At 42.7% G+C, this 12,320-nt stretch overlaps 6 non-coding genes across 6 annotated transcripts; all 6 read right to left on the reverse strand.

Moving 5' to 3' along the window:
* Nucleotides 1-3,549: 3,549 nt before the first annotated feature.
* On the reverse strand, nt 3,550-3,622 carry trnar-ucu (transfer RNA arginine (anticodon UCU)). The gene has a single exon. It is a non-coding gene; the product is annotated as a tRNA-Arg (tRNA).
* Nucleotides 3,623-4,653: 1,031 nt separating this feature from the next.
* On the reverse strand, nt 4,654-4,726 carry trnar-ucu (transfer RNA arginine (anticodon UCU)). Its single transcript has one exon. It is a non-coding gene; the product is annotated as a tRNA-Arg (tRNA).
* A 2,168-nt stretch (nt 4,727-6,894) lies between these two features.
* Nucleotides 6,895-6,967, reverse strand: trnar-ccu (transfer RNA arginine (anticodon CCU)). Its single transcript has one exon. It is a non-coding gene; the product is annotated as a tRNA-Arg (tRNA).
* A 1,528-nt stretch (nt 6,968-8,495) lies between these two features.
* trnar-ucu (transfer RNA arginine (anticodon UCU)) lies at nt 8,496-8,568 on the reverse strand. The gene has a single exon. It is a non-coding gene; the product is annotated as a tRNA-Arg (tRNA).
* Nucleotides 8,569-11,160: 2,592 nt separating this feature from the next.
* On the reverse strand, nt 11,161-11,233 carry trnar-ccu (transfer RNA arginine (anticodon CCU)). Its single transcript has one exon. It is a non-coding gene; the product is annotated as a tRNA-Arg (tRNA).
* Nucleotides 11,234-12,175: 942 nt separating this feature from the next.
* trnar-ucu (transfer RNA arginine (anticodon UCU)) lies at nt 12,176-12,248 on the reverse strand. The gene has a single exon. It is a non-coding gene; the product is annotated as a tRNA-Arg (tRNA).
* Nucleotides 12,249-12,320: the final 72 nt, after the last annotated feature.

The following is a 12,320-nucleotide window of genomic DNA, read 5'->3' on the forward strand; positions in this document are numbered from 1 at the left end:
AATTTGGACTTATCAGACCAAAGGACGAATTCCACCGGTCTAATGTCCATTGCTCATGTTTCTTGGCCCAAGCAAGTATCTTATTCTTATTGTTGTCATTTAGCAATTCGACCATGAAGGCTTGATTCACGCGGTCTCCTCTGAACAGTAGATGTTGAGAGGTGTCTGTTACTGGAACTCTGGGAAGCATTTATTTAGGCTGCAATCTGAAGTGCAGTTAACTCTAATGAACTTATCCTCTGCAGCAGACGTAACTCTGGGTCTTCGTTTCCTGTTTCCTGTGGCGGTCCTCATGAGATCAAGTTTCTGCACTTGAAGAAACTTTCTTAAAGTAATGATGGAGTGTCGTTTCTCTTTGCTTATTTCAGCTGTTCTTGTCATAATATGGACTTGGTTTTTTACTAAATAGGGCTATCTTCTGTATACCACCCCTACCTTGTCACAACACAACTGACTGGCTCAAACGCATTAAGAAGTAAAGAAATTCCACAAATTAACTTTTAACAAGGCACACCTGTTAATTGAAATGCATTCCAGTTGACTACCTCATGAAGCTGGTTGAGAGAATGCCAAGAGTGTGCAAAGCTGTCATCAAGGCAAAGGGTGGCTACTTTGAAGAATCTCAAATATAAAATATAATTTGATTTCTTTAACACTTTGTTGGTTACTACGTGATTCCATATGTGTTATTTCAAAGTCTTCACTATTATTCTACAATGTAGAAAATAGTAGAAATAAAGAAAAACTGTGCAATGAGTAGTGTGGGAGTTAATGTAAAGAAGCTAGATGCAGCTGCTATGCTGAAGAAACATAATTGAATAGCAGGAAGTAGCAAGGACAATGAGTACATTGACCGGATAGAGAGCTAGGGGGCTACTAGGATAGAAAGGTGGGGGCATGTAATGTAAATACCATCTCTGAGTAGGATGTCATGACAGAGATTGCATTCGCTGAGAACATAATAACATTTCCGCCTTCTAACATACTATTGTCAGGAGGAAACAGGAGAACAATGGTGGCAAATTGACTGACATGTGAACCATATGCAATAAGTGTATTATTTGTTGTATAAGCTAGGGGGTTCTGCCACCATTGTAATCCAAACCGGAACAGATGTGTGCGTCATAAGGCGTAAACAAGCAAGAAATTCGGGTTGGAAGACAATGGTGGCAAAAGGGCTAAGGGGATGTACCCATATGCTGTATGTGCATAAAAGCAGAGCCAATGCTCAGGGAAGGTAGATGTTCCGCGGACCACTTCGGCTTTGCTATTTTGTATTAAAGCCTATATTGAATTCAAAAGTTCTTGTAAGAGTGTTATATTTTTGAGGCAATATTCCACGACAGTAGGTGTGTCCAAACTTTTGACTGTTACTGTATATAATGGTAAATATAATTGAAACTTGTATCTCATTATGGTAAGTGGTGAAATAAGTATAGCTAGTTATAATTGTAATGGCCTAGCAGATTTTTAAAAAACGATCAGCATTTTACCTGGTTAAAAGAGAAGGAATATTTATTGTTTACAGGCAAATCATTCTACATCTTTAGATGAAGTTGTGTGGAAAAAGGAACAAAAGGGTGTTGATATTAATGAACAATAATTAGATCCTAATGTGCAGACTGTCCAAACACATCCGCAAGGAAGGTGGATCCTTTTAAATATGCTATTGGATCCTAAACAGATTTGGCTTATTAATCTATACAGTCCAAATAATGATGAGAAATTCTTCTTCAAAAATATATATCATAATTTATTGAGCTTACGAACAATACACAACTCTATTATTATGGTGGGATGTTATAATAAGGTTTTAAATACCTCAATGGGCTGTCATGACTTTCCCTCCTGGGTGAGGATCAAAGAGAGCACACCCTCTCTCCCACCAGAGAGGAAGTTTTATGACTTTAACCTGTTAGGGCTAGGGGGCAGTATTTACACGGCCGGATAGAAAACGTACCTGATTTAATCTGGTTATTACTACTGCCCAGAAACAAGAATATGCATATAATTATTGGCTTTGGGTAGAAAACACCCTAAAGTTTCTAAAACTGTTTGAATGGTGTCTGTGAGTATAACATAACTCATATGGCAGGGAAAAACCTGAGAAGATTCTGTACAGGAAGTGCCCTCTCTGACCATTCCTTGGGCTTCTTGACTTTCTTTATTGAAAATTTAGGATCTTTGCTGTAACGTGACACTTCCTACGGCTCCCATAGGCTCTCAGAACCCGGGAAAAAGCTGAATGAATTTAAACATTTAAATTGCGCAACAATTCCTTGTGAATCTGATAACTAGAATGTGTAGACTTTCCAAGATACAGTTTATGTCATCCTATCATCAGTAATAATGTCTCAGACGCCAACTGATCTGACAACAAATTCATTAACTACCAAAACTATTTTTCAACTGGTTGGAGTACCGAAATTTGGATCAGTTTCCCACCTTTTGATGTTACCAGACTCTATGATAACAAAGGGATTTTCAATAGTTACATCGTTAGAGTAGAGAGAGGAAAAAGGGGAAAGGTATTTATGGGGGTCATGAACCTCCCCAACAGATAAGACTTACACTCACTTAGCAGAGGATGGTTTCATTCATAGATCTCTGGGTTATGGGCCCAGCACGTTGATGCAGCGCCACTCTGCTTTCAACCCACATAGGGCATTGAGACATGCCATTGATATTATGCTTTTTTTAATCCCTGGCTGCAGTTAATTTCTGAAAATAAAAATGGATCGCAGAGAATGGTTTCGATCTATAGGCCTCTGGGTTATGGGCCCAGCACGCTTCCGCTGGGACACTCTGCTTTCATCCGCCACTGATAAGACTTACACTCACAATCCCTGGCTTGGGAGGCCAGTTTTTTAGGCCACTGGGGCATGGTGTAATCAGCATGACCTATACGAACTGATAGAAACAGTAAAAAAAATGGAATGACGAAGGGCACTGAGACATGCCCATGATATTTAGCTTTTTTTGATCGCTGGTTGAAATTAATATCTAAAAATAAATGTTGTTAGCAGAGGATGGTTTCCATCCATAGACCTCTGGGTTATGGGCCCAGCATGCTTCCGCTGGGACACTCTGTTTTCAGCCACCCCTGAGAAGACTTAAACTCACAATCTCTGGCTTGGGAGGTCAGTTTTTTAGGCATCCATCGACCTCTGGGTTATGGCAGTTTTTATATTTCTGTTTGCTGAAAACAAACTGGATAGAAGAGGATGGTTTCGATCCATAAATCACTGGGTTAACTGCCCAGCATACTTCCACTTCATCACTCCACTTTAAGGCACCCCAAAATAATACTTGAACTCACAATACATGGATTAGGAGGCCAGTTTCTTAGGCCACTGAGGCACTGTGTGATCAGCATGACCTATACGAACTGATAGAAGCAGATAAAAAAAACAATCACGAAGGGCACAGAGAGATGCCCATGAAAGTTTCCTTTTTTTAATCCCTATTTGCACTTCATTTCTAAAAATACAATGGCTTCAACATCTTTGTTACATGAACTCTCTTCTTCTTTCCCAAACTGCCTTCATCCACCCCAGATGGGACTCGAGCCCACAATCCCTGGCTTAGAAGGCCAGTGCCTTATCCATTAGGCCACTGGGGTACTTGCCAAAACTGATCATGATAGCAGAGAGTGATTTCGATCCATCGACCTCTGGGTTACGGGGCCATCACGCTTCCGCTGCGCCTCTGTAATCAGTGTGACCTATACAAACTGACAGAAGCAGTCAAACAAAGAATCACAGAGGGAACTGAGACATGCCCATGAAATTATGCTATTTTTTATTTATGTTTGCAATTCATTTCTAAAAATAAAAATGGATTGCAGAGGATGGTTTCGATCCATAGACCTCTGGGATATGGGCCCAGCACGCTTCCGCTGGGACACTCTGCTTTCATCCGCCACTGATAAGACTTACACTCACAATCCCTGGCTTGGGAGGCCAGTTTTTTAGGCCACTGGGGCATGGTGTAATCAGCATGACCTATACGAACTGATAGAAACAGTAAAAAAAATTGAATGACGAAGGGCACTGAGACATGCCCATGATATTTAGCTTTTTTTGATCGCTGGTTGCAATTAATATGTAAAAATAAATATTGTTAGCAGAGGATGGTTTCCATCCATAGACCTCTGGGTTATGGGCCCAGCATGTTTCCGCTGGGACACTCTGTTTTCAGCCACCCCTGAGAAGACTTAAACTCACAATCTCTGGCTTGGGAGGTCAGTTTTTTAGGCATTTCATCGACCTCTGGGTTATGGCAGTTTTTATATTTCTGTTTGCTGAAAACAAACTGGATAGAAGAGGATGGTTTCAATCCATAAATCACTGGGTTAACTGCCCAGCATACTTCCACTTCATCACTCCACTTTAAGGCACCCCAAAATAATACTTGAACTCACAATACATGGATTAGGAGGCCAGTTTCTTAGGCCACTGTGGCACTGTGTGATCAGCATGACCTATACGAACTGATAGAAGCAGATAAAAAAAAGATTCACGAAGGGCACAGAGAGATGCCCATGAAAGTATCCTTTTTTTAATCCCTATTTGCACTTCATTTCTAAAAATACAATGGCTTCAACATCTTTGTTACATGAACTCTCTTCTTCTTTCCCAAATTGCCTTCATCCACCCCAGATGGGACTCGAACCCACAATCCCTGGCTTAGAAGGCCAGTGCCTTATCCATTAGGCCACTGGGGTACTTGCCAAAACTGATCTTGATAGCAGAGAGTGATTTCGATCCATCGACCTCTGGGTTACGGGGCCATCACGCTTCCGCTGCGCCTCTGTAATCAGTGTGACCTATACAAACTGACAGAAGCAGTCAAACAAAGAATCACAGAGGGAACTGAGACATGCCCATGAAATTATGGTATTTTTTATTTATGTTTGCAATTAATTTCTAAAAATAAAAATGGATTGCAGAGGATAGTTTCGATCCATAGACCTCTGGGTTATGGGCCCAGCACCCTTCAGCTGGGACACTCTGCTTTCATCCGCCACTGATAAGACTTGCACTCAGAATCCCTGGCTTGGGAGGCCAGTTTTTTAGGTGACTGGGGCATGATGTAATCAGCATGACCTATACAAACTGATAGAAACAGTAAAAAATTTGAATGACGAAGGGCACTGAGACATGCCCATGATATTTAGCTTTTTTTGATCGCTGGTTGCAATTCATTTCTAAAAACAAAGATTGTTAGCAGAGGATGGTTTCATCCATCAACCTCTGGGCCCATCACGTTTCCGCAGCGCCACTCTGCTTCAACCCACGGAGGGCACTGAGACATGCCATTGATATTATGCTTTTTTTTATCCCTGGTTGCAGTTAATTTCTGAAAATAAAAATGGATTGCAGAGGATGGTTTCAATCCATAGACCTCTGGGTTATGGGCCCAGCACGCTTCCGCTGGGACACTCTGCTTTCATCCGCCACAGATAAGACTTCCACTCACAATCCCTGGCATGGGAGGCCAGTTTTTTAGGCATCTGGGGCATGGTGTTATAGCATGACCTATACGAACTGATAGAAACAGTAAAAAAAAGAATCACGTAGGGCACTGAGACATGCCCATGATATTTAGCTTTTTTTGATCGCTGGTTGCAATTAATTTCTAAAAATAAAGATTGTTAGCAGAGGATGGTTTCATCCATCAACCTCTGGGCCCATCACGTTTCCGCAGCGCCACTCTGCTTCAACCCACGGAGGGCACTGAGACATGCCCATGATATTTAGATTTTTTTGATCGCTGGTTGCAATTCATTTCTAAAAATTAAGATTGTTAGCAGATGATGGTTTCATCCATCAACCTCTGTGCCCATCACGTTTCCGCAGCGCCACTCTGCTTCAACCCACGGAGGGCACTGAGACATGCCATTGATATTATGCTTTTTTTTATCCCTGGTTGCAGTTAATTTCTGAAAATAAAAATGGATTGCAGAGGATGGTTTCAATCCATAGACCTCTGGGTTATGGGCCCAGCACGCTTCCGCTGGGACACTCTGCTTTCATCCGCCACAGATAAGACTTCCACTCACAATCCCTGGCATGGGAGGCCAGTTTTTTAGGCATCTGGGGCATGGTGTTATAGCATGACCTATACGAACTGATAGAAACAGTAAAAAAAAGAATCACGTAGGGCACTGAGACATGCCCATGATATTTAGCTTTTTTTGATCGCTGGTTGCAATTAATTTCTAAAAATAAAGATTGTTAGCAGAGGATGGTTTCATCCATCAACCTCTGGGCCCATCACGTTTCCGCAGCGCCACTCTGCTTCAACCCACGGAGGGCACTGAGACATGCCCATGATATTTAGATTTTTTTGATCGCTGGTTGCAATTCATTTCTAAAAATTAAGATTGTTAGCAGATGATGGTTTCATCCATCAACCTCTGTGCCCATCACGTTTCCGCAGCGCCACTCTGCTTCAACCCACGGAGGGAACTGAGACATGCCATTGATATTATGCTTTTTTTTATCCCTGGTTGCAGTTAATTTCTGAAAATAAAAATGGATTGCAGAGGATGGTTTCGATCCATAGACCTCTGGGTTATGGGCCCAGCACGCTTCCGCTGGGACACTCTGCTTTCATCCGCCACTGATAAGACTTCCACTCACAATCCCTGGCATGGGAGGCCAGTTTTTTAGGCATCTGGGGCATGGTGTTATAGCATGACCTATACGAACTGATAGAAACAGTAAAAAAAAGAATCACGTAGGGCACTGAGACACGCCCATGATATTTAGCTTTTTTTGATCGCTGGTTGCAATTAATTTCTAAAAATAAAAATTGCAAGCTGAGGATGGCTTCAGTTCATCGACCTCTGGGCCCAGCACGTTTCCACAGCGCCACTCTGCTTGAACCCACCCCAGAAGGGACTCGAACCCTCAATCCCTGGCTTAGGAGGCCAGTGCCTTATCCATTAGGCCACTGGGGCACTGTGAAGTTAGCATGACCTATACAAACTGATAGAAGCACTAAGGAAAATATATAATGGAAGGCAATGAGAAATGCCCATGAAATTATGCTTTTTTTCATTTATGTTTGCACTTCATTGCTAAAAATAAATCTGGATAGCAGAGGATGGTTTCCATCCATCGACCTCTGGGTTATGGGCCCAGCACGCTTCCGCTGGGAAACTCTGTTTTCAGCCACCCCTGACAAGACTTAAACTCACAATCCCTGGCATGGGAGGCCAGTTTTTTAGGCATCTGGGGCACGGTGTTATAGCATGACCTATACGAACTGATAGAAACAGTAAAAAAAAGAATCACGTAGGGCACTGAGACATGCCCATGATATTTAGCTTTTTTTGATCGCTGGTTGCAATTCATTTCTAAAAATAAAGATTGTTAGCAGAGGATGGTTTCATCCATCAACCTCTGGGCCCATCACGTTTCCGCAGCGCCACTCTGCTTCAACCCACGGAGGGCACTGAGACATGCCCATGATATTTAGCTTTTTTTGATCGCTGGTTGCAATTCATTTCTAAAAATTAAGATTGTTAGCAGAGGATGGTTTCATCCATCAACCTCTGGGCCCATCACGTTTCCGCAGCGCCACTCTGCTTCAACCCACGGAGGGAACTGAGACATGCCATTGATATTATGCTTTTTTTTATCCCTGGTTGCAGTTAATTTCTGAAAATAAAAATGGATTGCAGAGGATGGTTTCGATCCATAGACCTCTGGGTTATGGGCCCAGCACGCTTCCGCTGGGACACTCTGCTTTCATCCGCCACTGATAAGACTTCCACTCACAATCCCTGGCATGGGAGGCCAGTTTTTTAGGCATCTGGGGCATGGTGTTATAGCATGACCTATACGAACTGATAGAAACAGTAAAAAAAAGAATCACGTAGGGCACTGAGACACGTCCATGATATTTAGCTTTTTTTGATCGCTGGTTGCAATTAATTTCTAAAAATAAAAATTGTTAGCAGAGGATGGTTTCCATCCATAGACCTCTAGGTTATGGGCCCAGCATGCTTCGGCTGGGACACTCTGTTTTCAGCCACCCCTGAGAAGACTTAAACTCACAATCTCTGGCTTGGAGGTCAGTTTTTTAGGCATCCATCGACCTCTGGGTTATGGCAGTTTTTATATTTCTGTTAGCTGAAAACAAACTGGATAGAAGAGGATGGTTTCGATCCATAAATCACTGGGTTAACTGCCCAGCATACTTCCACTTCATCACTCCACTTAAAGGCACCCCAAAATAATACTTGAACTCACAATACATGGATTAGGAGGCCAGTTTCTTAGGCCACTGTGGCACTGTGTGATCAGCATGACCTATACGAACTGATAGAAGCAGATAAAAAAAAAGATTCACGAAGGGCCCAGAGAGATGCCCATGAAAGTATCCTTTTTTTAATCCCTATTTGCACTTCATTTCTAAAAAAACATTAGCTTCAACATCTTTGTTACATGAACTCTCTTCTTCTTTCACAAACTGCCTTCATCCACCCCAGATGGGACTCGAACCCACAATCCCTGGCTTAGAAGGCCAGTGCCTTATCCATTAGGCCACTGGGGTACTTGCCAAAACCTACCTTGATAGCAGAGAGTGATTTCGATCCATCGACATCTGGGTTACGGGGCCATCACGCTTCTGCTGCGCCTCTGTAATCAGTGTGACCTAAACAAACTGACAGAAGCAGTCAAACAAAGAATCACAGAGGGAACTGAGACATGCCCATGAAATTATGCTATTTTTTATTTATGGTTGCAATTCATTTCTAAAAATAAAAATGGATTGCAGAGGATGGTTTCGATGCATAGACCTCTGGGTTACGGGCCCAGCACGCTTCCGCTGGGACACTGTGCTTTCATCCGCCACTGATAAGACTTACACTCACAATCCCTGGCTTGGGAGGCCAGTTTTTTAGGCCACTGGGGCATGGTGTAATCAGCATGACCTATACGAACTGATAGAAACAGTAAAAAATTAGAATGACGAAGGACACTGAGACATGCCCATGATATTTAGCTTTTTTTGATCGCTGGTTGCAATTCATTTCTAAAAACAAAGATTGTTAGCAGAGGATGGTTTCCATCCATAGACCTCTAGGTTATGGGCCCAGCATGCTTCCGCTGGGACACTCTGTTTTCAGCCACCCCTGAGAAGACTTAAACTCACAATCTCTGGCTTGGGAGGTCAGTTTTTTAGGCATCCATCGAACTCTGGGTTATGGCAGTTTTTATATTTCTGTTTGCTGAAAACAAACTGGATAGAAGAGGATGGTTTCAATCCATAAATCACTGGGTTAACTGCCCAGCATACTTCCACTTCATCACTCCACTTTAAGGCACCCCAAAATAATACTTGAACTCACAATACATGGATTAGGAGGCCAGTTTCTTAGGCCACTGTGGCACTGTGTGATCAGCATGACCTATACGAACTGATAGAAGCAGATAAAAAAAAAGAATCACGAAGGGCACAGAGAGATGCCCATGAAAGTATCCTTTTTTTAATCCCTATTTGCACTTCATTTCTAAAAATACAATGGCTTCAACATCTTTGTTACATGAACTCTCTTCTTCTTTCCCAAACTGCCTTCATCCACCCCAGATGGGACTCGAACCCACAATCCCTTGCTTAGAAGGCCAGTGCCTTATCCATTAGGCCACTGGTGTACTTGCCAAAACCTACCTTGATAGCAGAGAGTGATTTCGATCCATCGACATCTGGGTTACGGGGCCATCACGCTTCCGCTGCGCCTCTGTAATCGGTGTGACCTATACAAACTGACAGAAGCAGTCAAACAAAGAATCACAGAGGGAACTGAGACATGCCCATGAAATTATGCTATTTTTCATTTATGTTTGCAATTAATTTCTAAAAATAAAAATGGATTGCAGAGGATGGTTTCGATCCATAGACCTCTGGGTTAGGGGCCCAGCACGCTTCCGCTGGGACACTCTGCTTTCATCCGCCACTGATAAGCCTTACACTCACAATCCCTGGCTTGGGAGGCCAGTTTTTTAGGCCACTGGGGCATGGTGTAATCAGCATGACCTATACGAACTGATAGAAACAGTAAAAAAAATTGAATGACAAAGGGCACTGAGACATGCTCATGATATTTAGATTTTTTTGATTGCTGGTTGCAATTAATATGTAAAAATAAATATTGTTAGCAGAGGATGGTTTCCATCCATAGACCTCTGGGTTATGGGCCCAGCATGCTTCCGCTGGGACACTCTGTTTTCAGCCACCCCTGAGAAGACTTAAACTCACAATCTCTGGCTTGGTAGGTCAGTTTTTTAGGCATCCATCGACCTCTGGGTTATGGCAGTTTTTATATTTCTGTTTGCTGAAAACAAACTGGATAGAAGAGGATGGTTTCGATCCATAAATCACTGGGTTAACTGCCCAGCATACTTCCACTTCATCACTCCACTTTAAGGCACCCCAAAATAATACTTGAACTCACAATACATGGATTAGGAGGCCAGTTTCTTAGGCCACTGGGGCATGGTGTAATCAGCATGACCTATACGAACTGATAGAAACAGTAAAACATTTGAATGAGGAAGGGCACTGAGACATGCCCATGATATTTAGCTTTTTTTGATCGCTGGTTGCAATTAATTTCTAAAAATAAAGATTTTTAGCAGAGGATGGTTTCATTCATAGACCTCTGGGTTACGGGCCCAGCACGTTGACGCAGCGCCACTCTGCTTCAACCCGCATAGGGCATTGAGACATGCCATTTATATTATGCTTTTTTTAATCCCTGGTTGCAGTTTAATTTCTGAAAATTAAAATGGATCGCAGAGAATGGTTTCGATCTATAGGCCTCTGGGTTATGGGCCCAGCACGCTTCCGCTGGGACACTCTGTTTTCAGCCACCCCTGAGAAGACTTAAACTCACAATCCCTGGCATGGGAGGCCATTTTTTTAGGCATCTGGGGCATGGTGTTATAGCATGACCTATACGATCTTATAGAAACAGTAAAAAAAAGAATCACGTAGGGCACTGAGACAAGCCCATGATATTTTGCTTTTTTTGATCGCTGGTTGCAATTAATTTGTAAAAATAAAAATTTGCGAGCTGAGGATGGCTTCAGTTCATCGACCTCTGGGCCCAGCACGTTTCTACAGCACCGCACTGCTTCAACCCACCCCAGAAGGGACTCGAACCCTCAATCCCTGGCTTAGGAGGCCAGTGCCTTATCCATTAGGCCACTGGGGCACTGTGAAGATAGCTTCACCTATACAAACTGATAGAAGCAGTAAGGAAAATATATAATGGAAGGCAACGAGAAATGCCCATGAAATTATGCTTTTTTTCATTTATGTTTGCACTTCATTGCTAAAAATATAACTGGACAGCAGAGGATGGTTTCCATCCATCGACCTCTGGGTTAGGGGCCCAGCACGCTTCCGCTGGGAAACTCTGCAGCCGCCCCTGACAAGACTTAAACTCACAATCCCTGGCTTGGGAGGCCAGTTTTTTAGGCCACTGGGGCATGATGTAATCAGCATGACCTATACGAACTGATAGAAACAGTAAAAAATTAGAATGACGAAGGGCACTGACACATGCCCATGATATTTAGCTTTTTTTGATCGCTGGTTGCAATTCATTTCTAAAAATAAAGATTGTTAGCAGAGGATGTTTTCCATCCATAGACCTCTGGGTTATGGGCCCAGCATGCTTCCGCTGGGACACTCGGTTTTCAGCCACCCCTGAGAAGACTTAAACTCACAATCTCTGGCTTAGGAGGTCAGTTTTTTAGGCATCCATCGACCTCTGGGTTATGGCAGTTTTTATATTTCTGTTTGCTGAAAAAAAATGGATAGAAGAGGATGGTTTCAATCCATAAATCACTGGGTTAACTGCCCAGCATACTTCCACTTCATCACTCCACTTTAAGGCACCCCAAAATAATACTTGAACTCACAATACATGGATTAGGAGGCCAGTTTCTTAGGCCACTGTGGCACTGTGTGATCAGCATGACCTATACGAACTGATAGAAGCAGATAAAAAAAAGAATCACGAAGGGCACAGAGAGATGCCCATGAAAGTATCCTTTTTTTAATCCCTATTTGCACTTCATTTCTAAAAGTACAATGGCTTCAACATATTTGTTACATGAACTCTCTTCTTCTTTCGCAAACTGCCTTCATCCACCCCAGATGGGACTCGAACCCACAATCCCTGGCTTAGAAGGCCAGTGCCTTATCCATTAGGCCACTGGGGTACTTGCCAAAACTGATCATGATAGCAGAGAGTGATTTCGATCCATCGACCTCTGGGTTACGGGGCCATCACG

Source organism: Salmo trutta, chromosome 8 (genome assembly GCF_901001165.1).
Source record: "Salmo trutta chromosome 8, fSalTru1.1, whole genome shotgun sequence".
NCBI lineage: Eukaryota > Metazoa > Chordata > Actinopteri > Salmoniformes > Salmonidae > Salmo > Salmo trutta.